Here is a 26156-nt window from a genome sequence, read left to right on the forward strand (position 1 = left end):
AAACAAAGAGAGGTGAGTGAGGATAAACTGAATGGTGGGGAGCAATGTAATAAGTGACATACAAACAAAGTGAGGTAAGTGATGATACACTGAATGGTGGGGAGCAATGTAGTTAGTGACATATAAAGAGAGGTGATTGATGATACACTGAGTGGTGTGGAGCAAAGTAATGTGACATACAAAAAAAGAAAGGTGAATGATGATACACTGTATGGTGGGGAGCAATGTAATTAGTGACATACCAACAAAGAGAGGTGAGTGATGATACACTGAATGGTGGAGAGCAATGTAATTAGTGACATACAAACAAAGAGAAGGGACTGTGTCTATTGAATGGTGGGGAGCAATTTAATTAGTGACATACACACAATGGGATGAGTGATGATACACTGAATAGTGGGGAGTAATGTAATTATGACATACAAATCAACAGAGCTGAGTTATGATGCACTGAATGGTGTGAAGCAATGTAATTAGTGACCTACAAAAAAAGAGAGGTGAGTGATGATACACTGAATGGAGGGGGGCAATGTAATTAGTTGCGTACAAAGAGAGGTGAGTGATGATACACTGAAAGGTGGGGTCCAATGTAATAATTGACATACAAACAAAGAGAGGTGAGTGATAATACAATGAATGGTGGGGAGCATTGTAATTAGTGACATACAAGCAAAGAGAAGTGAGTGATGATACACTGGTCGGCAGCAATGTAATTAGTGACATATAAGGAGAGATGAGTGATGATACACTGAATGGTGGGGAGCAATGTAATTAGTGACATGCAAAGAGAGGCGAGTGATACACTGAATGGTGGGGAGCAATGTGATTAGTGACATACAAACAAAGGGAGGTGAGTGGTATACTGAATGGTGGGGAGCAGTGTAATTAGTGACATACAAACAAGGAGAGGTGACTGTGATACACTGAATGGTGGGGAGCAATGTAATTAGGGACATACAAACAACAGAGGGTGAGTGATGATACACTGAATGGTGGGGAGTAATGTAATTATGACATACAAATGAACAGAGGTGAGTTATGATACACTGAATGGTGGGGAGTAATGTAATTATGATATACAAATGAACAGAGGTGAGTTATGATACACTGAATGGTGGAGAGCAGTGTAATTAGTGACATGCAATTAAAAAGAGGTGAGTGATGATACACTGAATGGTGGGAAGCAATGTAAAAAGTCACATACAAAGAGAGGTGAGTGATGATACAATGAATGGTGGGGAGCAATGTAATTAGTGACATACAAACGAAAAGAGGTGAGTGATACACTGAATGGTGGGGAGCAATGTAATTAGTGACATATAGAGAGAGTTGAGTGATACACTGAATGGTGGGGAGCAATGTAATTAGTGACATAAAAAGAGGTGAGTGATGATACACTGAATGATGGGATCAATGTTATTAGTGACATACAAACAGAGCTGAGTGATACACTAAATGGTGGGGAGCAATGTAATTAGTGACATTCATAGAGATGTGAGTGGTACATTGATTTGGGGGGGTAATGTAATTAGTGACATACAAACAAAGAGAGGTGAGTGATGATACAATGAATCGTGGAGAGCAATGTAATTAGTGACATACAAACAAAGAGATGTGACTATGCTCCATTGAATGGTGGGGAGCAAAGTAATTAGTGACATACACACAATAGGATGTGAGTTATGTTACACTGAATGGTGGGGAGTAATGAAATTATGACATACAAATCAACAGAGGTGAGTTATGATTCACTGAATGGTGGAGAGCAATGTAATTAGTGACATACAAACAAAGAGAGGTGTGTGATGATACACTGAATGATAGTGAGCAATGTAATTAGTGACATACAAACAAAGAGAGGAGAGTGATGATACACTGAATGATGGAGTGCAATGTAATTAGTCACATACAAAGAAAGAGAGGTGAGTGATGATACACTGGTGGGGAGCAGTGTAATAAGTGACATACAAACAGTGATGATACACTGAATAGTGGGAACAATGTAGTTAGTGACATATAAAGAGAGGTGAGAGATGATACACTGAATGGAGGGGAGCAGTGTAATAAGCGACATACAAACAAAGAGAGGTGAGTGATGATACACCGAAAGGTGGGGTCCAATGTAATAATTGACATACAAAAAAGCGAGGTAAGTGATAATACAATGAATGTAATTAGTGACATACAAGCAAAGAGAAGTGATGATACACTGAATGGTCGGCAGCAATGTAATTAGGGACATATAAGGAGAAATGAGTGATGATACACTGAATGGTGGGGAGAAATGTTATTAGTGACATACAAACAAAGATAGTTGAGTGATAATGCACTGAATGATGGGGAGCAATGTAATTAGTGACATGCAAACAAAGAGAGGTGAGTGATGATGCACTGAAAGGTGGGGTCCAATGTAATAATTGACATACAAACAGAGATGTGAATGATAATACAATGAATGGTGGGGAGCAATGTAATTAGTGACATACAAGCAATGAAAAGTGAGTGATGATACACTGAATGGTGGGCAGCAATGAAATTAGTGACATATAAAGAGAGATGAGTGATGATACACTGGTGGGTAGCAATGTGATCAGTGACATACAAACAAAGAGAAGTGAGTGGTGATATACCGAATGGTGGGGAGAAATGTAATTAGTGACATACAAACAAGGAGAGGTGACACCGATACACTGAATGGTGGGGAGCAATGTAGTTAGTGACATATAAAGAGAGGTGAGTGATGCACTGAACGGTGGGGCGCAATGTAATTAGTGACATACAAACAAAGTGAAGTGATTGATGATACACTGAGTGGTGTAGAGCAAAGTAATAAGTGACATACAAAAAAAGAAAGGTGAGTGATGATGCACTGAATGGTGGGGAGCAAAGTATTTAGTGACATACCAACAAAGAGAGGTGAGTGATGATACACTGAATGGTGGAGAGCAATGTAATTAGTGACATACAAACAAAGAGAGGGGACTATGTCTATTGAATGGTGGGGAGCAATTTAATTAGTGACATACACACAATGGGATGAGTGATGATACACTGAATGGTGGGGAGTAATGTAATTATGACATACAAATCAACAGAGCTGAGTTATGATACACTGAATGGTGTGGAGCAATGTAATTAGTGACCTACAAAAAAAGAGAGGTGAGTGATGATACACTGAATGGAGGGGGGCAATATAATTAGTTGCGTACAAACAAAGAGAGGTGAGTGATGATACACTGAAAGGTGGGGTCCAATGTAATAATTGACATACAAACAAAGAGAGGTGAGTGATAATACAATGAATGGTGGGGAGCAATGTAATTAGTGACATACAAGCAAGAAGTGAGTGATACACTGGTCGGCAGCAATGTAATTAGTGACATATAAGGAGAGATGAGTGATGATACACTGAATAGTGGGGAGCAATGTAATTAGTGACATGCAAAGAGAGGCGAGTGATGATACACTGAATGGTGGGGAGCAATGTGATTAGTGACACAAACAAAGGGAGGTGAGTGGTGATATACTGAATGGTGGGGAGCAGTGTAATTAGTGACATACAAACAAGGAGAGGACTGTGATACACTGAATGGTGGGGAGTAATGTAATTAGTGACATACAAACAATGGAAGGTGAGTGATGATACACTGAATGGTGGGGAGTAATGTAATTATGACATACAAATGAACAGAGGTGAGTTATGATACACTGAATGGTGGGGAGTAATGTAATTATGACATACAAATGAACAGAGGTGAGTTATGATACACTGAATGGTGGAGAGCAGTGTAATTAGTGACATGCAATTAAAAAGAGGTGAGTGATGATACACTGAATGGTGGGAAGCAATGTAAAAAGTCACATACAAACAGAGAGGTGAGTGATGATACAATGAATGGTGGGGAGCAATGTAATTAGTGACATACAAACGAAGAGAGGTGAGTTATGATACACTGAATGGTGGGGAGCAATGTAATTAGTGACATATAAAGAGAGTTGAGTGATACACTGAATGGTGGGGAGCAATGTAATTAGTGACATACAAACAAAGAGATGTGACTATGCTCCATTGAATTGTGAGGAGCAAAGTAATTAGTGACATACACACAATAGGATGTGAGTTATGTTACAATGAGTGGTGGGGAGTAATGTAATTATGACATACAAATCAACAGAGGTGAGTTATGATTCACTGAATGGTGGAGAGCAATGTAATTAGTGACATACAAACAAAGAGAGGTGTGTGATGATGCACTGAATGATAGTGAGCAATGTAATTAGTGACATACAAACAAAGAGAGGAGAGTGATGATACACTGAACGATGGAGCGCAATGTAATTAGTCACATACAAAGAAAGAGAGGTGAGTGATGATACACTGGTGGGGAGCAGTGTAATAAGTGGCATACAAACAAAGAGAGGTGAGTGATGATACACTGAATGGTGGGAACAATGTAGTTAGTGACATATAAAGAGAGGTGAGAGATGATACACTGAATGGAGGGGAGCAGTGTAATAAGCGACATACAAACAAAGAGAGGTGAGTGATGATACACTGAAAGGTGGGGTACAATGTAATAACTGACATACAAAAAAAGTGAGGTAAGTGATAATACAATGAATGTAATTAGTGACATACAAGCAAATAGAAGTGATGATACACTGAATGGTCGGCAGCAATGTAATTAGTGACATATAAGGAGAGATGAGTGATGATACACTGAATGGTGGGGAGCAATGTAATTAGTGACATACAAACAAAGATAGTTGAGTGATAATGCATTAAATGGTGGGGAGCAACGTAATTAGTGACATACAAAGAGAGGTGAGTGATGATGCACTGAAAGGTGTGGTCCAATGTAATTGACATACAAACAGAGATGTGAATGGTAATACAATGAATGGTGGGGAGCAATGTAATTAGTGACATGCAAGCAATAAAAAGTGAGTGATGATACACTGGTGGGCAGCAATGTAATTAGTTACATATAAGGAGAGATGAGTGATGATACACTGGTGGGGAGCAATGTGATCAGTGACATACAAACAAAGAAAAGTGAGTGGTGATATACTGAATGGTGGGGAGCAATGTAATTAGTGACATACAAACAAAGGAAGGTGAGTGATACACTGAATGGTGGGGAGCAATGTAAAAAGTCACATACAAACAGAGAGGTGAGTTATGATCAATGAATGGTGGGCAGCAATGTAATTAGTGACATAAAAACGAAGAGAGGTGAGTAATACACTGAATGGTGGGGAGCAATGTAATTAGTGACATAAAGAGAGTTGAGTGATACACTGAATGGTGGGGAGCAATGTAATTAGTGACATACAAAGAGAGGTGAGTGATGATGCTCTGAATGGTGGGGAGCAATATAATTAGTGACATACATAGAGATGTTAGTGATGATACACTGATTTTGGGGGGTAACGTAATTAGTGACATACAAAGAAAGGAGAGTGATGATACACAGAATGGTTCGGAGCAATGTAATTAGTGACATACATACAAATAGAGGTGAGTTATGATACAGTGAATGGTGGGGAGCAATGTAATTAGTGACCTACAAAAAAAAGAGGTGAGTAATGATACACTGAATGGTGCGGAGCAATGTAATTAGTGACATAGAGAGAAAGTTGAGGGATGATGCACTGAATGTTGGATAGCAATGGAGTGACATGCTAAGAGAGTTGAGTGATGCACTGAATGGTGGGAGCAATTATATTAGTGACATACAAAGGGAGGTGAGTGATGATGCACAGAATGGAGAGGAACAATGTAATTAATGATGTACAAATAAAGACAGGTGAGTTATAATACAGTGAATGGTGGGGAGCAATGTAATTTGTGACATACAAACAGAGAGAGGTGAGTGATGATTCACTGAAAGATGGGGAACAATGTAATTAGTGACATACAAACAAAGAGAGGTGATTATGACCCACTGAATGGTGGGGAGCAAAGTAATTAGTGACATACACACAATAGGATGTGAGTTATGTTACAATGAATGGTGGGGAGTAATGTAATTATGACATACAAATCAACAGAGGTGAGTTATGATTCATTGAATGGTGGAGAGCAATGTAATTAGTGACATACAAACAAAGAGAGGTGTGTGATACACTGAATGGTAGGGAGCAATGTAATTAGTGACATACACACAATAGGATGTGAGTTATGTTACAATGAATGGTGGGGAGTAATGTAATTATGACATACAAATCAACAGAGGTGAGTTATGATTCACTGAATGGTGGAGAGCAATGTAATTAGTGACATACAAACAAAGAGAGGTGAGTGATGATACACTGAATGGTGAGGAGCAATGTAATTAGTGACATACAGAAAAATAGAGGTGACTATGATTCATTGAATGGTGGGGAGCAAAGTAATTAGTGACATACACACAATAGGATGTGAGTTATGTTACAATGAATGGTGGGGAGTAATGTAATTATGACATACAAATCAACAGAGGTGAGTTATGATTCACTGAATGGTGGAGAGCAATGTAATTAGTGACATACAACAAAGAGAGTTGTGTGATGATACACTGAATGGTAGAGAGCAATGTAATTAGTGACATACACACAATAGGATGTGAGTTATGTTACAATGAATGGTGGGGAGTAATGTAATTATGACATACAAATCAACAGAGGTGAGTTATGATTCACTGAATGGTGGAGAGCAATGTAATTAGTGACATACAAACAAAGAGAGGTGAGTGATGATACACTGAATGGTGAGGAGCAATGTAATTAGTGACATGCAAACAGAGAGGTGAGTGATGATACACTGAATGGTGGTGAGCAATGTAATTAGTGACATGCAAACAAAGACAGTTGAGTGATAATGCACTGAATGGTGGGGAGCAACGTAATTAGTGACATACAAACAAAGAGAGGTGAGTGATGATGCACTGAAAGGTAGGGTCCAATGTAATAATTGACATACAAACATAGATGTGAATGATAAGAGAATGAATGGTGGGGAGCAATGTAATTAGTGACATACAAGCAAAGAAAAGTGAGTGGTGATGATACACTGAATGGTGGGCAGCAATGTAATTAGTGACATATAAGGAGAGATGAGTGATGATACACTGAATGGTGGGGAGCAATGTGATCAGTGAAATACAAACAAAGAGAAGTGAGTGGTGATATACTGAACGGTGGGGAGCAATGTAATTAGTGACATACAAATAAGGAGAGGTGACTGTGATACACTGAATGGTGGGGAGCAATGTAATTAGTGACATACAAACAAAGGAAGGTGAGTGATGATACACTGAATGGTGGGGAGTAATGTAATTATGACATACAAATGGACAGAGGTGAGTTATGATACACTGAATGGTGGGGAGCAATGTAAAAAGTCACATACAAACAAAGAGAGGTGAGTTATGATACAATGAATGGTGGGCAGCAATGTAATTAGTACATAAAAACGAAGAGAGGTGAGTAATACACTGAATGGTGGAGAGCAATGTAATTAGTGACATATAAAGAGAGTTGAGTGATAAACTGAATGGTGGGGAGCAATGTAATTAGTGACATACAAAGAGAGGTGAGTGATGATACTCTGAATGGTGGGGAGCAATATAATTAGTGACATACATAGAGATGTTAGTGATGATACACTGATTTTGGGGGGTAACGTAATTAGTGACATACAAACAAAGAAAGGAGAGTGATGATACACAGAATGGTTCGGAGCAATGTAATTAGTGACATGCAAACAGAGAGGTGAGTGATTCACTGAATGGTGGGGAGCATTGTAATTAGTGACATACATACAAATAGAGGTGAGTTATGATACAGTGAATGGTGGGGAGCAATGTAATTAGTGACATACAAAAAAAAGAGGTGAGTAATGATACACTGAATGGTGCGGAGCAATGTAATTAGTGACATACAGAGAAAGTTGAGGGATGATACACTGAATGTTGGGGAGCAATGGAGTGACATGCTAAGAGAGGTGAGTGATACACTGAATCGTGGGGAGCAATGATATTAGTGACATACAAAGGGAGGAGAGTGATGCACAGAATGGAGATGAACAATGTAATTAGTGATGTACAAATAAAGACAGGTGAGTTATAATACAGTGAATGGTGGGGAGCAATGTAATTAGTGACATACAAACAAAGAGAGGTGAGTGATGATACACTGAATGGAGGAGAGCAATGTAGTTAATGACATACAAACAGAGAGGTGACTATGACCCATTGAATGGTGGGGAGCAAAGTAATTAGTGACATACACACAATAGGATGTGAGTTATGTTACAATGAATGGTAGGGAATAATGTAATTATGACATACAAATCAACAGAGGTGAGTTATGATTCACTGAATGGTGGAGAGCAATGTAATTAGTGACATACAAACAAAGAGAGGTGTGTCATGATACACTGAATGGTAGGGAGCAATGTAATTAGTGACATACACACAATAGGATGAGAGTTATGTTACAATGAATAGTGGGGAGTAATGTAATTATGACATACAAATCAACAGAGGTGAGTTATCTTTCACTGAATGGTGGAGAGCAATGTAATTAGTGACATGCAAACAGAGAGGTGTGTGATGATACACTGAATGGTGGCGAGCAATGTAATTAGTGACATACAAACAAATAGAGGTGACTATGATCCATTGAATGGTGGGGAGCAAAGTAATTAGTGACATACACACAACAGGATGTGAGTTATGTTACAATGAATGGTGGGGAGTAATGTAATTATGACATACAAATCAACAGAGGTGAGTTATGATTCGCTGAATGGTGGAGAGCAATGTAATTAGTGACATACAAACAGAGGTGTGTGATGATACACTGAATGGTTGGGAGCAATGTAATTAGTGACATACAAACAAACAAAGGTGAGTGATGATACACTGAATGGTGGGGAGCAATGTAATTGTTGACATACAAACAAAGATAGTTGAGTGATAATACACTGAATGGTGGGGAGCAACGTAATTAGTGATATACAAACAAAGAGAGGTGAGTGATGATACACTGAATGATGGAGTGCAAGATAATTAGATACATACAAAGAAAGAGAGGTGAGTGATGATGCACTGAATGGTGGGGAGCAGTGTATTAATTGACATACAAACAAAGGGGAGTGATAATACAAGGAATGGTGGAGTGCAATGTAATTAGTGACATACAAACAAAGAGAGGTGAGTCATGATACAATGAATGTTGGTGAGCAATGTAATTAGTGACATACAAACAAAGAGAGGTGAGTGATGATACACTGAATGGTGGGGAGCAATGTAATTAGTGACATAAAAACAAAAAGAGGTGAGTGATACACTGAATGGAGGAGAGCAGTGTAATAAGCGACATACAAACAGAGAGGTGAGTGATAATACAATGAATGGTGGGGAGCAATGTAATTAGTGATGTACAAACAGAGAGGTAAGTGATGATACACTGAATACTGGGGAGCAATATAATTAGTGACATACAAAGAGAGGTTCGTGATGATACACTGAATGGTGGGGAGCAATGTGTTTAGTGACATACAAACAAAGAGAGGTGATGGATGATGCACAGAATGATGGGGAGCTAAGTATTTAGTGACATACAAACAAAGAGAGGTGAGGGATGATACACTGAATGTTGGGGAGCAATGTAATTCGTGACATACCAAAAGAGAGAGGTGAGTGATGACACACTGAATGGTGGAGAGCAATGTAATTAGTGACATACAAAGAGAGGTGAGTGATGATACACAGAATTGTGTTGAGCAATGTAATTAGTAACATACAAACAAAGATAGGAGAGTAATGATACATTGAATGGTAGGGAGCAATGTAATTAGTGACATACAAAGAGAAGTGAGTGATGATGCACTGAATGGTGGGGAGCAATGTAAATGACATACAAAGAGAGGTGAGCTATGATACATTGAATTTTGGGGAGCAATATAATTAGTGGCATACAAACAGAGGTGTCAGTGATGATATATAGAATGGTGGTGAGCAATGTTATTGGTGACATACAAAAAAAAAACGAGGTGAGTGAGGACACACTGAATGCTGGGGAGCAATGTAATTAGTGACATACAAAGAGAGGTAAGTGATACACTGAATGGTGTAGAGCATTGTAATTTGTGACATGCAAATAGAGGCGAGTGATGATACACTGAATGGTGGGGAGCAATGTAATTACTGACATGCAAACAAAGAGAGGTGAGTGATGATGCACTATATGGTGGGGAGCAATATAATTAGTGGCATACAAAGAGAGGTGAGTGATGATACACTGAATGGTGGGGAGCAATGTAATTAGTGACATACAAACAGAGAGGCGAGCAATGATGCAATGAATGCTGGGGAGCAATGTAATTAGTGCATACAAAGAGAAGTGAGTGATACACTGAATGGTGGTCTGCAATGTAATTAGTGACATACAAAAAAGAGAGGTGAGTGATACACTGAATGGTGTGGAGCAATGTAATTAGTGACATACAGACAAAGTTGAGTGATGATGCACTGAATGGTGGGGAGCAATGTAGTTAGTGACATACAAAGAGAGGTAAGTGATGATGCACTGAATGGTGGCGAGCAATGTAATTAGTGACATACAAACAAAGAAAGGTGAGTGATGATAGACGGAATGGTGGGGAGCAATATAATTACTGGCCTACAAACAAAGAGAAGTGAGTGATAATACAGTGAATGCTGGGGAGCAATGCAATTAGTGACATAAAGCAAAGAGAGGTGAGTGTGAATGCACTGAATGATGGGGCGCAATGTAATTAGTGACATACAAACAGAGAGGTGAGTGATGATGCAATGAATGGCGGGGAGCAATGTAATTACTGACATACAAATAGAGAGTTGAGTGATGATACACTGAATAGTGGGGAGCAATGTTATTACTGACATACAAACAGAGAGGTGAGTGATGATAAAATGAATAATGTTGAGCAATGTAATTAGTGACATACAAACAGAGAGGTGAGTTATGATGCACTGAATGGTGAGGAGCAATGTAATTGGTGACATACAAACAAAGAGAGGTAAGTGATGATACACTGAATATTGTGGAGCAATGTAATTAGTGGCATACAAAGAGAGGTGAGTGATGATACACTGAATGGTGGGGAGCAATGTAATTAGTGACATACAAACAAAGAGAGATGAGTGATGATACACTGAAGGGAGGGGAGCAATGTAATTAGTGACCTACAAACAAAGAGAGGTGAGTGTGGATACACAATGAATGATGGGGAGCAATGCAATTAGTAACATACAAACAAAGAGAGGTGAGTGATGATACACTGAATGGTGGGGAGCAATGTAATTAGTAACATACAAACAAAGAGAGGTGATTGATACACTGAATGGTGGGCAGCAATGTAATTAGTGACTTACAATTAAAGAGAGGTTGAGTGATGATAAAAGGAATGGTGGTGAGCAATGTAATTAGTGACAAGCAAATAAAGAGAGGTGAGTGAAACACTGATGGGGAGCAGTGTAATTAGTGACATACAAACAGAGGTGAGTCATGATGCAATGAATGCTGGGGAGCAATGTAATTAGTGACATACAAACAAGGAGAGATAAGTGATGATACACTGGTGGAGCAATGTAATTAGCGACATGCAAATGAAGAGAGGTGAGTGATGACACATTGAATGGTGGGGAGCAATGTAATTAGTGACACGCAAACAAAGAAAGGTGAGTAATGATACATTGAATGTTGGGGAGCAATGTATTTAGTGACGTACGAGCAAAAACAGGTGAGTGATGATAAACTGAATGTATGGGAGCAATTTAATTACTGACATATAAACAAAGGGAGGTGAGCTATGATACACTGAATGGTGGGGAGCAAGGTAATTAGTGACATACAAAGAGAGGTGAGTGATACACTGAATGGAGGGGAGCAATGTAATTAGTGACATATAAACAAAGGGAGGTGAGCTATGATACACTGGTGGGGAGCAATGTAATTTGTGGCATACAAACAAAGAGAGGTGAGTTATGATACACTGAATGGTGGGGAGCAATGTAAATAGTGACATACAATAAAGAGAGGTGAGTGATGATACACTGAATAGTGCGGATCAATGTAATTAGTGACATGCAGATAAAGTTGAGTGATGATACACTGAATGTTGGGGAGTGATGATACACTGAATGTTGGGGTGCAATGTAGTGACAGACAAAGAGAGGTGAGTGATGATGCACTGAATGGTGGGGAGACGCAATTACTTACATAAAAACAGAGAGGTGAGTGATGATAAAATGAATGATGAGTGATGTAATTAGTGACATACAAACAAAGAAAGGTGAGTGATATACTAAATGGTGGGGAGCAATGTAATTAGTGACATACAAACAGAGGTGAGTGATGATACACTGAATGGTGGAGAGCAATGTATTTAGTGACATACAAAAATAGGTGAGTGATGATGCACTGAATGGTGGGGAGCAATGTAATTAGTGACATACAAAAAAAGAGAGGTGAGTCATGATACAATGACTGCTGGGGAGCAATGTAATTAGTGAAATACAAACAAAAAGAGATGAGTGATGATACACTTAATGGTGGGAGCAATGTAATTAGCGGCATGCAAATGAAGAGGTGAGTGATGACACACTGGTGGGGAGCAATGTAATTAGTGACATACAAACAAATTTAGGTGAGTAATGATACACTGAATGGAGGGTGGGAAGCAATGAAATTAGTGACATACAAAGAGAGGTGAGTGATACACTGAATGCTGGGGAGCAATGTTATTAGTGACATACAAAAAAAGAGAGGTAAGTGATAATACACTGAATGGTGTAGAGCACTGTAATTAGTGACATGCAAAGAGAGGTGAGTGATGATACATTGAATGGAGGGGAGCAATGTAATTAGTGACGTACAAAGAGAGGTGAGTGATGATACACAGAATGGTGGGGAGCAATGTAATTTGTGACATACAAACACAGAGAGGTGAGTGATGATACACTGAATGGTGGGAAGCAGTGTAATTACTGACATACCAAGAAAGGCTAGTGGTGATACATTGGTGGGGAGCAGTGTAATTAGTGACATACAAACAAATAGATGCAAGTGATGATACATTGAATGGTGAAGAGCAATGTAATTAGTGACATGCAAAAAAAGAGAGGTAAGTGATACACTGAATGGTGGGGAGCAATGTAATTAGCGACATAGAAAGAGAGAGTATGATGACACTGAATGGTAGTGAGCAATGTAATTAGTGATGTACAAAGACAGGTGAGTTATGATACACTGAATGGTGGGGAGCAATGTAATTTGTAACTTACAAAGAGAGGTGAGTTATGATACATTGAATGGTGGGGAGCAATGTAATTAGTGACATACCAAAAAGAGAGGTGAGTGATGAAACACTGAATGGTGCGGATAAATGTAATTAGTGGCATACAGACAAAGTTGAGTGATGATACACTGAATATTGGGGAGCAATGTAATCAGTGACATACAAACAGAGGTGAGTAATGATAAAATGAATGATGTTGAGCAATGCAATTAGTGACATACAAGCAAAGAGGTAAATAATGGTACACTGAATGGTGGGGAGCAATGTAATTAGTGACATACAAAGGGAGGTGAGCTATGATACACTGAATGGTGGGTAGCAAGGTAATTAGTGACATACAAAGGGAGGTGAGCTATGATACACTGAATGGTGGATAGCAAGGTAATTAGTGACATACAAGCAAAGAGAGGTGAGTGATGATACACTGAATGGTGGGGAACAATGTAATTAGTGACATACCAAGAGAGGTGAGTGATGATACACTGAATGGTGGGCAGCAATGTAATTAGTGACATACAAACAGAGAGAGGTGAGTGATGATACACTAAATGGTGGGGAGCAATTTAATTAGTGATATACAAACTGAGGTGAGTGATGATTCACTCAGTGATGGGGAGCAATGTAATTATTGACATACAATCCAAGTGAGGTGAGTGATACACTGGTGGTGAGCAATGTAGTTAGTGACATACAAAAAAGAGAGTTGTGTGATGATACACTGAATGGTGGGGAGCAATGTAATTAGTGACATACAAACAAAGAGAGGTGAGTGATGATACACTGAATGGTGGGGAACAATGTAATTAGTGACATACAAAGAGAGGTGAGTGATTATACACTGAGGAGCAATGTAATTAGAGAAATACGAAGAAAGGTGAGTGATGATACACTGAATGGTTGGGAGCAATGTAATTACTGATATACAAAGATTGGTGAGTGATACACTAAATGGTGGGGAGCAATGTAATTAGTGACATACAAAGAGAGGTGAGTGATGACACATTGAATGGTGGGGAGAAATGTAATTAGTGATATGCAAACAGAGGTGAGTGATACACGGATTGGTGGAGAGCAATGTAATTAGTGATATAAAAAGAGAGGTGAGCAATGACACTTAAATGGTGGGGAGCAATGTAATTATTGCCATACAAAGAGAGGTGTGTGATGACACATTGAATGTTGGGGAGCAATGTAATTAGTGACATACAAACAATGTGAGGTGAGTGATGCACTGAATGGTGGGGAACAATGTAATTAGTGACATACAAAGAGAGGTGAGTGATGATACACTAAATGGTGGGGAGCAATGTAATTAGTGATGTACAAACAAAGAGACATGAGTGATGATATACTGAATGGTGGGGAGCAATTTATTTTGTGACACAAACAAGGAGAGGTGAGTGATGATACTTTGAAGGGTGAGGAGCAATGTAATTTGTGACATACAAACAAAGAGAGGTGAGTGATGATACACTGAATGGTGGGGACCAATGTAATTAGTGACATGCAAAGAGAGGTGAGTGATGATACACTGAATGGTGGGGAGCAATGTGATTAGTGACATACAAAGAGAGGTGAGTGATGATACACTGAATGCTGGGGAGCAACTCCACAAAGGGGGAGCCACCACTGATCCTGGGAACTATAGATCTATTAGCCTGACGAGCCTAGTCTGCAAGGCCATGGAACGTATCATCATGGAACTCATAAACAAAGACATTGGTAACCTCCAAACTCTGGATCCCACCCAGTTCAGGTTTGTAAAAGACAGATCATGGCTCCTGTACCTGATCAACTTCTTAGAGGCAGTCATCAAAGTCGTAGATGAGGGTAAGGTGGTTCACACAGCCTATCTTGACCTCGTCAAGGCTTTCAACACCATCCCCCATTCTGGAATTATAGCTAAACTCAATAAACTAAGCATAGATCCCTACGTCACAAGATGGGTTGCCAACTGGCTCACTGACAGAACCCACACTGTAAAAGTTGCAGACTCCCAATCTGACCTCAAACCAGTGACAAGTGGAGTACCACAGGGTTCTATCTTGGGACCACTCCTGTTTGGTATCTACTTCTCTGAAGTACAGGCTGACACACAAGGCCTCTGGCTATCGAAGTTCGCAGATGACTGCAAACTAGGAGCCATAGTCAAGCCCCCAAATGATGTGAACATCCTACAGAAGGGCCTCTCTGAGACAGGTGTCTGGTGTCAGAGCCATGGCCTCAAGCTCAATGCCAAAAAGTGCAGTGCCATCCCCTTTGGTAAAAACTCTGTACCCATGAGCTACCACATAGGCAGCAATCTACTTAACACCGAATGCATGATAAGAGACCTTGGAACCCAGGTAGACAGTAGTCTCTCCTTTGATAGTCACATCGCCACAGCAGTCAGGAAGTCCTTCTACATGGCACACCTCATCATAAAAGGGTTCTCATCAAGGAAAAAAGAGGTAATCGTTCCCCTCGACACTCATTAGACCCATTATAGAGTACAACGCCCCTTTTGGAATGTACCTCACAAGACATCTGCAGCAGCTGGAAAGACCACAGAAGTACCTCACAAAGAGGATTACTGGACTCAAATGCCCTACACTGACCACCTCAAAAAACTCCATCTTTACTCCATACCATATCGCCTACTCCGAGGTGATCTCTGCCTAACATATAAAGCTGTGTCAAACCCAGAGCTGTTGGACATGCTACACCTAAAGAAATCCCAATCCCTCCGAGCTACATGCTCTAGGGACCAAAACCTTGTCACCACACTAAACAGGACATGCTGGAGGGATAGATTCCTATCCCAGAGACTTCCCATACTCTGGAACAGGCTACCCATCTATGTCAAGCAAAGTTCTTCATTAGCATTCTTCAAGAAAATTCTTGATGAGTGGATGGAAAATAGGAAATACACCCCGGGGATCACTTCGGTGTCTCTTCTTGACAGTGGCATAGGAAAATAACTTTCTTGGGTGGTGTAAGCCAGGGAACCTTGTTGGCTAGGCTTACGTAGTCCCTTCGGCCGATAGCCTAGTACCTACCTATGAACCTACGGTGGGGAGCAATGTAATTAGTGACATACAAACAAAAAGAGGTGAGTGATGATTCACTGAATGGTGGGGTGCAATGTAATTAGTGACATACAAAGAGAGAGAGGTGAGGTATGATGCACTGAATGGTGGGGAGCAATGTAATTAGTTACATACAAAAAAGAGAGGTGAGTATTGATACTAATTAGGGACGTACAAAGAGAGGTGAGTGATGATACACTGAATGGTGGCAAGCAATGTAATTAGTGATGTACAAACAAAGACAGGTGAGTTATAATACACTGAGTGGTGGGGAGCAATGTAAATTGTGACATACAAACAAAGAGAGGTGAGTGATTCACTGAAAGATGGGGAGCAATGTAATTAGTGACATACAAGCAAAGAGAGTTAAGTGATGCACTGAATTGTGGGGAGCAATGTAGTGACATGCTAAGATAGGTGAGTGATGATACACTGAATGCTGGGGAGCAATGTATATAGTGACATACAAACAAAGGGAGGTGACAGATGATGCACTGACTGGTGGGGAGCAATGTAATTAGTGACAAAGAGAGGTGAGTGATGATGCAATGGTAGGGAGCAATGTAATTAGTGGCATAAAAACAAAGAGAAGTGAGTTATGATACTCTGAATGGTGGGGAGCAATGTAATTAGTGACCTACAAAGAGTGGTGAGTGATGATACACTGAATGGAAGGGAGCATTGTACTTAGTGACATGCAAACAGACATGAGCGTTTATACACTGGTTGGGAGCAATGTAATTAGTGACGTACAAAGAGAGGTGAGTGACGATACACTGAATGGTGAGAAGTAATGTAATTAGTGACCTACAAACAAAGAGAGGTGAGTGATGATACACTGAATGGGGGGAGCAATGTAATTAGTGATGTATAATCAGAGAGGTGAGTGTTGCGACACTGAATGGTGGGGAGCAATGTAATTAGACAGTCAAACAAAGAGAGTTGAGTGATGATACACTGAATGGTGGAGAGCAATGTAATTAGTGACATACAAACAAAGAGAGGTGAGAAATGATGCAGTGAATTATGGGGAGCAATGTAATTAGTGACATACAAATGAAGAGAGATGAGTGATGATACACTGAATGGTGGGGAGCAATGAAATTAGTGACATACAAAGAGAGGTGAGTGATACACTGAATAGTGGGGAGCAATGTAATTAGTGACATACAAAGGGAGGTGAGTGATCGTACACTGACTGGTGGGGAGCAATATAATTAATGACATACAAACAAAGACAGGTGAGTTAATGATACACTGAATGGTGGGGAGCAATGTAATTAGTGACATACAAACAAAGAGAGTTGAGTGATGATACATTGAATGATGGGAAGCAATGTAATTAGTGACATACAGAGAGAGGTGAGTGATGATACACTGAATGGTGGGAAGCAATGTAATTAGTGACATATAAACAGAGGTGAGTGATGATACACTGAATAGTAAGGAGCAATGGAATTAGTGACATACAAGGAGAGGTGAGTGATGATACACTAAATGATGGGAAGCAATGTAACTGGTGACATACAAACAAAGAGAAGAGAGTGATCATACACTGTAGGGGAGCAATGTAATTAGTGACATACAAATGCAGAGAGGTGAGTGATGATACACTGAATGTTGGGGAGCAATGTAATTAGTGACATACAAAGAGAGGTAAGTGATGATGCACTGAATGGTGGGAAGCAATGTAATTAGTGAAATACAAAAAAGAGAGGTTAGTGATGATACACTGAATGGTGGGGAGTAATGTAATTAGTGACATACAAAGAAGTGATTTAATGATACACTGAATGGTGGAGAACAATGTAATTATTGACATACAGAGAGAGGTGAGTGATGATATACTGAATGGTGGGGAGCAATGTAATTAGTGACATACAAAGAGAGGTGAGTGATGATACACGGAATGATGGGGAGCAATGTATTTTGTGACATAAAAAAGAGAGATGAGTGATGATACACTGAATTGTGGGGAGCAATGTAATTAGTGACATACAAAGTTAGGTGAGTGATGATTCACTGACTGGTGGAGAGCAATGTAATTAGTGACATACAAAGAGAGGTGAGTGATAGACTGAATGGTGGGGAGCAATGAAATTAGTGACATATAAACAAAAAGAGGTGAGTGTTGATACACTGAATGGTTTGCAGCAATGTAATTAGTGACATACAAAGAGAGGTGAGTGACACAGTGAAGATTGGGGAGCAATGTAATTACAGACATACAAACAAAGAGAGTTGAGTGATGATACACTGAATGGTGGGGAGCAATGTAATTAGTGACATACAAACAAAGAGATCTGAGTTATGATACACTAAATGGTGGAGAGCAATGCAATTAGTGACATACAAAGAGAGGTGAGTGATGATACATGGAATGATGGGCAGCAATGTATTTAGTGACATAAAAAGAGAGAGGTGAGTGATGATACAATGAATGGTGGGGAGCAATGTAATTAGGGACATACAAAGATAGGTGAGTGATGATACACTGACTGGTGGAGAGCCATGTAATTAGTGACATACAAAGAGAGGTGAGTGATGATACACTGAATGGTGGGGAGCAATGAAAGTAGTGACATACACACAAAGAGAGGTGGGTGATCATACTCTGAATGGTGCGGAGCAATGTAATTAGTGACATACAAACAAAGAGAGGAGTGATGATATACTGAATGGTGGGGAGCAATTTAATTTGTGACATACAAACAGAGGTGAGTGATGATACACACAAAGAGAGGTGGGTGATCATGCACTGAATGGTGTGGAGCAATGTAATTAGTGACATACAAACAAAGAGAGGAGTGATGATATACTGAATGGTGGGGAGCAATGTAATTACAGACATACAAACAAAGAGAGGTGAGTGATGATAAACTGAATGTTGTGGAGCAATGTAGTTAGTGACATACAAATGAAGATAGGTGAGTGATACACTGAATGGTGAGGAGCATTGAAATTAGTGACATACAAACAAAAAGAGGTGAGTGATGATACACTGAATGGTTTACAGCAATGTAATTAGTGACATACAAAGAGAGGTGAGTGATGACACAGTGAATAGTGGGGAGCAATGTAAATACAGACATATAAACAAAAAAAGTTTAGTGATGGTACACTGAATGGTGGGGAGCAATGTCATTAGTGATATACAAACAAAAGGATGTGAGTGATGATACACTGAATGGTGGGAAGCAATGTAATTAGTGACATACAAACAGAGAGAGGTGAGTGATGATACACTGAATGGTGGGGAGCAATGTAATTAGTGACATACAAAGAGAGGTGAGTGATGATACACTGACTGGTGGGGAGCAATGTAATTAGTGACATACAAAGAGAGGTGAGTGATACACTGACTGGTGGGTAGCAGTGTAATTAGTGACATACAAAGAGAGGTGAGTGATGATACACTAAATTGTGGGGAGCAAAGTAATTAGTAACACAAACAAAGAGAGATGAGTGATGATACGCTGAATGGTGAGGAACAATGAAATTAGTGACATACACACAGAGAGGTGAGTGATTATACACTGAATGGTGCGGAGCAATTTAATTAGTGACATACAAATGAAGAGAGGAGTGATGATACACTGAATGTTGGGGAGCAATGAAATTAGTGACATACAAACAAAAAGAGGAGAGTGATACACTGAATGGTAGGGAGCAATGTAATTAGTGACATACAAAGAGAGGTGAGTGATAATACACTGAATGGTGGGGAGCAATGTAATTAGAGACATACAAACAGAGGTGAGTGATGATACACTGGTGGGGAACAATGTAATTAGTGACATACATGCAACGAGAGTTGAATGATACACTAAATAGTGGGGAGCAATGTCATTAGTGACATGCAAACAAAGAGAGGTGAGTGATGATACACTAAATGGTGGGGAGCAATGTAATTAGTGAGAAACAAAGAGAGGTGAGTGGCTTGTATTGTCAGGCTCTGGATTGCATTGCATAAATGGAAATTCCTTAAGATTCCCAGAGCAGGATAAGTTATTTCTAACACTTATTTCACTGAACTGCACTTCTGAAATGCTTATAATTGTGCTATACAGTTGATCTACTACATTTTTGCACTGTTATAAATCTTTTTTTATTTTTTTCACTGCATTTATGCACTGTTTTATACTGTTTTAACATTACTTAACTGTAAACTGCTTTTTCATACTGAGAGTTGTATTTTCTGTTTGTGAGTGCTCTATCTGAGCTTTTCTGTGCATTTTTGTCTCCGCTCCTTGATCTGTTTAAAACTTTCATTTAGTGTCTACAGCTAGGAACTGTAATAGTGTGCATTACCATAATTGCATTTTTTATTTAAATTACTAAATTGTAAACTGCTTTTTCATACTGAGACTTGTATTTTCTCTTTGTGAGTGTTCTTTCTATGTTTTTAAAGTGAGGTTTCTGTGTTCTGCTCAGGTGGCAAAATCTTGCTAGAGGCCTGTTGTCTAGGCTGGTAGTTTTGTTTGAGTTTCCTGTGTTTCTGGCAGCCATTTTCTGCTGATTGTCTTCATTATTATTGAGAGTAACAATGCCTCCTGACCTTCTGTAGTACAAGTGATTGGGTAATAGTAGGGGCTGAGTAGTAATCTGATCTTCCATCTCTTCCATTCTTACTGCTATATAAACCCTGTGTCTTATAAAGGTTCTGCTTGTATTGTCAGGCTCTGGATTGCATTGCATAACTGGAAATTCCTTAAGATTCCAAGTGCAGGATAAGTTATTTCTTACACTTATTTCACTGAACTGCACTTCTGAAATGCTTATAATTGTGCTATACAGTTGATCTACTACATTTTGCACTGTTATAAAGCTTTTTTATTGTTTCAATGCATTTATGTACTGTTTTATACTGTTTTAACATTACTTAACTGTAAACTGCTTTTTCATACTGAGAGTTGTATTTTCTGTTTGTGAGTGGTCTATCCAAGCTTTTCTGTGCATTTTTGTCTCTGCTCCTTGATCTGTTTAAAACTTTCATTTAGTGGCTACAGCTAGGACCTGTACCCTCCCTAGTGTTGCGGTGTTCTTATACTTGGTGGTTTTGCAGTTGCCCGCCCATACTGTATATTTGATCTGTGACACTCCTCCCAGTCTAGTGTCATTAGTTCACTCAATCTAACATTTGTGAAGGCCAACCCACTCAAATTATTAATGTTGAATTAACTTCTGTTCCAGATTTCTCCATTTCCACTTTACTGAAAAAAAACTCTAAGCTTGCTTCACCCCTTTCTTGTGGCAGGTCTTACACAGATTTGCTGTGTCCAGGGCTGTTTGTGAGCTCCTAACCCCCCCCCCTACTTAACTGGGGTTAAACTATTCCTGGCACCATAAAGTCTCTTCTTCAAAATTTCCCTTGCAACTAGCCAGCTTTTTAGTTTTAGCACTCATCTGTTTTTTTGATCTCAGCACTTGTTCAGAACTCATTTTAAGCACTAAATAAGTTACAAATTACTACAGCACTCAACTTTTCTCACTTGTCTAGAGGAAAACAGTTTTTAGTACTTAATAAATAAGCACCTATTCAGGCATGTCTAAATGTCAGCTCCCGGTGCTTTCTCCTGTCTACCTGATGAATCTGGGCATCTTGGGACAATGCAGCATTTGCCTCATGTACACAAACAACCCTCTCCTCCTACCACCCAACACTACAACCTGTGAGAGATGCACTTATATAGCCAAACTGGAAGGAAAGCTCTCTTCACCAAAGACTGGCCTAGACAGTCAAGAGGAGAAGGTAAACACTTGGAACGCACCACACTCATCACATAGTCCCTCAAAACCTACACCACCAAAACACACACACAGAAACACAAAACACACACCTACATTCGCAGAGGCTCTCAGTACAAATCTGCCCAAACAACAGAGACCTCCAAAGCAGAAATGCAAGCAACATCCACCCCCCATCACAACCCAAATGACACATAGCCCACAAACTCAGTGTTCCACTCAACTACAGCCCATAAGGCATAACGTACCCAACACTCTAGTCATAAGTGACTCTATAGTCAGGCACACTGATGTTCCACTCACCAGGCTAAACAAGGAAAAAGTTACTGTCAACTGCCTGTCAGGTGCCAGGATCCACCTCATAATGCATGCACTCAGGTCACTCCACAACAAGTACAAATATGACTCTGTCATTGTCCTTGGTGTGAATGACCTGAGACGTACCTCCCAGCACTACATGAAAAGAGACATGGAGGAGCTCTCTGATCTTGTAGCCCTGGCCGGTATGACCCTAGCCCTAAGTAGCATCCTGCCATCATCCATAATGACACCACAGTACAAGGACAAAATGATTGACTTTAACAATTGGCTAAGTTTCTGGTGTCATTCTAAGGGAATCCAGTATCTGTCTACCTGGGATGACATGATTGACAGACCACGCTGCTTTGCCAGAGATGGCCTGCACCTGTCGCCCTTGGGATTCCGGTTACTGACAAAGGCTCTTGCCACCCCTATAGTGCCTTTTTAGGCAAGGTTCAAATGACAAATTCAACACCGTAACAGGTACAAGCAAGCAAAATCTAAGGGTAATGCTACTCAATGCTAGAAGTCTAAACCTCAAAATGCACTCACTCGAGGCACTCCTTAAAATGGAGAACATTGACATCTGTGCAGTGACAGAGACCTGGTTTAAAGCTCCAGAGAGCACCCCTGCATTACCAGGTTATAATTCATACCACACCTTTCTGCCACCAAACCCGGACTGAAACACTAAAGGTGGAGGCATGTCCATATTCATTAAGGATATCCACACCTCCAAGCTAGTTGCTCAGCATAATGCATCCGAGATTATCCAAGTTCAACTAACTCTGGGCAAAACCACAATCCAGATTGTAGCTTGCTACAGATCCCCCACCATGCCCCAGGATTCCCACTCCTCTTTTCTTGATACACTGGAAAATATTAAGATACATCCCAACACTCTAATAATGGGTGATTTCAACTACCCTACCATTAACTGGGAAAACTACTCATGTACCAACTCTTTTGCTCAACGTTTTCTGGAAATCATCAATTCCAATGCCTTGGATCAACTTATCCACACCCCCACCAGGGGCAGCAATATCCTAGACCTGGTCATCACCAACATGGGTGACCGGTGTTCCACACCAGAGGTCAGCTCCTCATTGGTCAGATCCAACCACAAGCTAATCACCCTAGACATCCACATCCCGCTCCCACCACCCATTAGGAAAACAGCCGTAAAACATTTCTCCAAAGCCATCTTCATGCTTCTTAAGACAGAAGTGGCAAACTTCACAACACCCATGCAGATGCACAATAGAGGTACGACTGCTGAATCGTACACAAATGCACTTTATAAGCACTTACACAAGTGCATGGATCGTGCTATCCCTAACAGAATCAAGATGCTATCCTCCAAAAAAAGAAAGCCAATCTGGTGGTCTTCTGCCATAAACAAACTCTACAACAGAAGAATGAAACTGTTGCAAAAAAGAGTAAAATCCCACGATTGGAGGAACTTCCCTGGTCAGCCTCAGTAAGAAACTGAGATCCCTCATAAAATCTTCTAAAGCTAGTTATGAAAACAAAATTTCCACTGATTCTAAAGACAATCACAAAGCATTCTATAGCTATGTCAAACATCTCAATGGCAACACTCAGATCTTCTCTGAGTTTTACAGCACAATGACACTAAATATACAGAACCAACTGATATTGCCACCATCCTAGCAGATAGGTTCAGTGCTAACTTTACCCCCCTCTCACCCCCTAAAGGGCCCATCTTTATACAGGAAGAATGCAAAGTTCCTGTAATAACGGCTGCACAGGTAAAAAAAAACACTCTCCAAAGCCATGAACACAGCATCCATGGGACCTGACAACATCCCAGGCTGCCTTCTACATGAACTACAGAATGAACTGGAACCCTACCTAAGTACCATGTTCAGTCATAGCCTCATCTCAGGCTTTGTGCCCACTGAATGGCGCACCATGACAGTTATCCCACTCCACAAAGGGGGGGCCACAACAGACCCTGGGAATTACCGCCCCATTAGCCTGACGAGCCTCATCTGCAAGGCCATGGAACGTATCATCATGGAACTCATAAACAAAGACATTGGAGATCTCCAAACTCTGGACCCCACACAGTTTGGGTTTGTAAAAGGCAGATCATGTCTCCTAAACCTGATAGACTTCTTTGAAGTAGTCACCAAAGCCATAGATGAGGGTAAGGTGGTTCACACAGCCTATCTAGATCTTGCCAAGGCATTCAACACCATCCCCCCACTCTGGAATTATAGATAAAATCACTAAACTAGGTATAAATCCCTATGTCACAAGATGGGTTGCCAACTGGCTTACAGACAGAACCCACACCATGAAAGTAGCCGACTCCAAATCAGACTTCAGACCAATGACAAGTGGAGTACCACAGGGTTCAGTCCTGGGTCCTCTCCTGTTAGCTAACACAGAAGGTCTTTGGCTAACTAAATTCGGAGATGACTGCAAACTAGGAGCCATAATCGAAACTCCTAATGATGTGGGCATCCTACAAAAGGACCTCACTGAGACAGATGCCTGGTGTCAAAGACATGGTCTCAAGCTCAATGCCAAAAAGTGCATTGTCATCCCCTTTGGTAAAAACTCTGTACCCATAAACTAACACATAGGCGGTAGTCTACTTAACACCGAAAGTTTGATAAGAGACCTTGGGACACAGGTGGACAGTAGTCTCTCCTTTGATAATCACATTGCCACAGTGTTCAGGAAATCCTTCTACATGGCACACGTCATCACAAAAGGTTTCTCATCCAGAAAAAAAGAGGTCATTGTTCCCCTCTACTCATCACTCATTAGGCCCATTGTAGAGTACAATGCCTCTTTTGGTATGGACCTCACAAGACATCTGCAACAACAACTGGAAAGGCCGCAAAAATACCTCACAAAGAGGATTACTGGCCTCAAACAGTCGCCTTATGAAGACCGTCTCAAAAAAACTCCAGCTTTACTCCGTCGCATATCGCCTACTCAGAGGCAATCTCTGCCTAACATACAAAGCTATGTCAAACCCAGAGCTGTTGGACATGCTCCACTTAAAGAAATCCCAATCCCTCCAAGCTACACGCTCTAGGGACCTAAACCTTGTCACCACAATAAACAGAACATGCTGGAGGGATAGATTCCTGTCCCAGAGACTTCCCATACTCTGGAACAGACCACCTATCTATGTCAAACAGAGCTCCTCATTAACACTCTTCAAAAAAAATCTTGAGGATTGGCTGGGTAATAGAAAATTCAAACCCGGGGATCACTTCTGTGGTTCTGCTTGACAGGGGTACAGGAAAATAATTTTCTTGGGTGGCGAAAGCCAGGGTACCTTTTTGGCTAGGCTTGTATAGGCCCTAGGGCCAATAGTCTAGTACCTACCTATGAACCTATGATACACTGAATGTTGGGGCACAATGTAATTAGTGACATACAAACAAAGGGAGGTGAGTAATGATACACTGAATGGTGTGGAGCAATATAATTAGTGACATACAAACAAGGAGAGGTGAGTGATGATACACTGAATGGTGGGGAGCAATGTAATTAGTGACATACAAAGACAGGTGAGTGATGAATCACTGAATGTTGGAGAACAATATAATTAGTGGCAATAAGAGAGGAGAGTTATGGTACACTGACTGGTGTGGAGCAATGTAATTAGTTACATACAAACAAGATGTGAGTGATGATACACTGAATGGTGGGAAGCAATGTAA

The sequence above is a fragment of the Protopterus annectens genome, chromosome 6.part0 (genome assembly GCF_019279795.1).
Source record: "Protopterus annectens isolate FY-2018-M chromosome 6.part0, PAN1.0, whole genome shotgun sequence".
In the NCBI taxonomy this organism is placed as follows: domain Eukaryota; kingdom Metazoa; phylum Chordata; order Ceratodontiformes; family Protopteridae; genus Protopterus; species Protopterus annectens.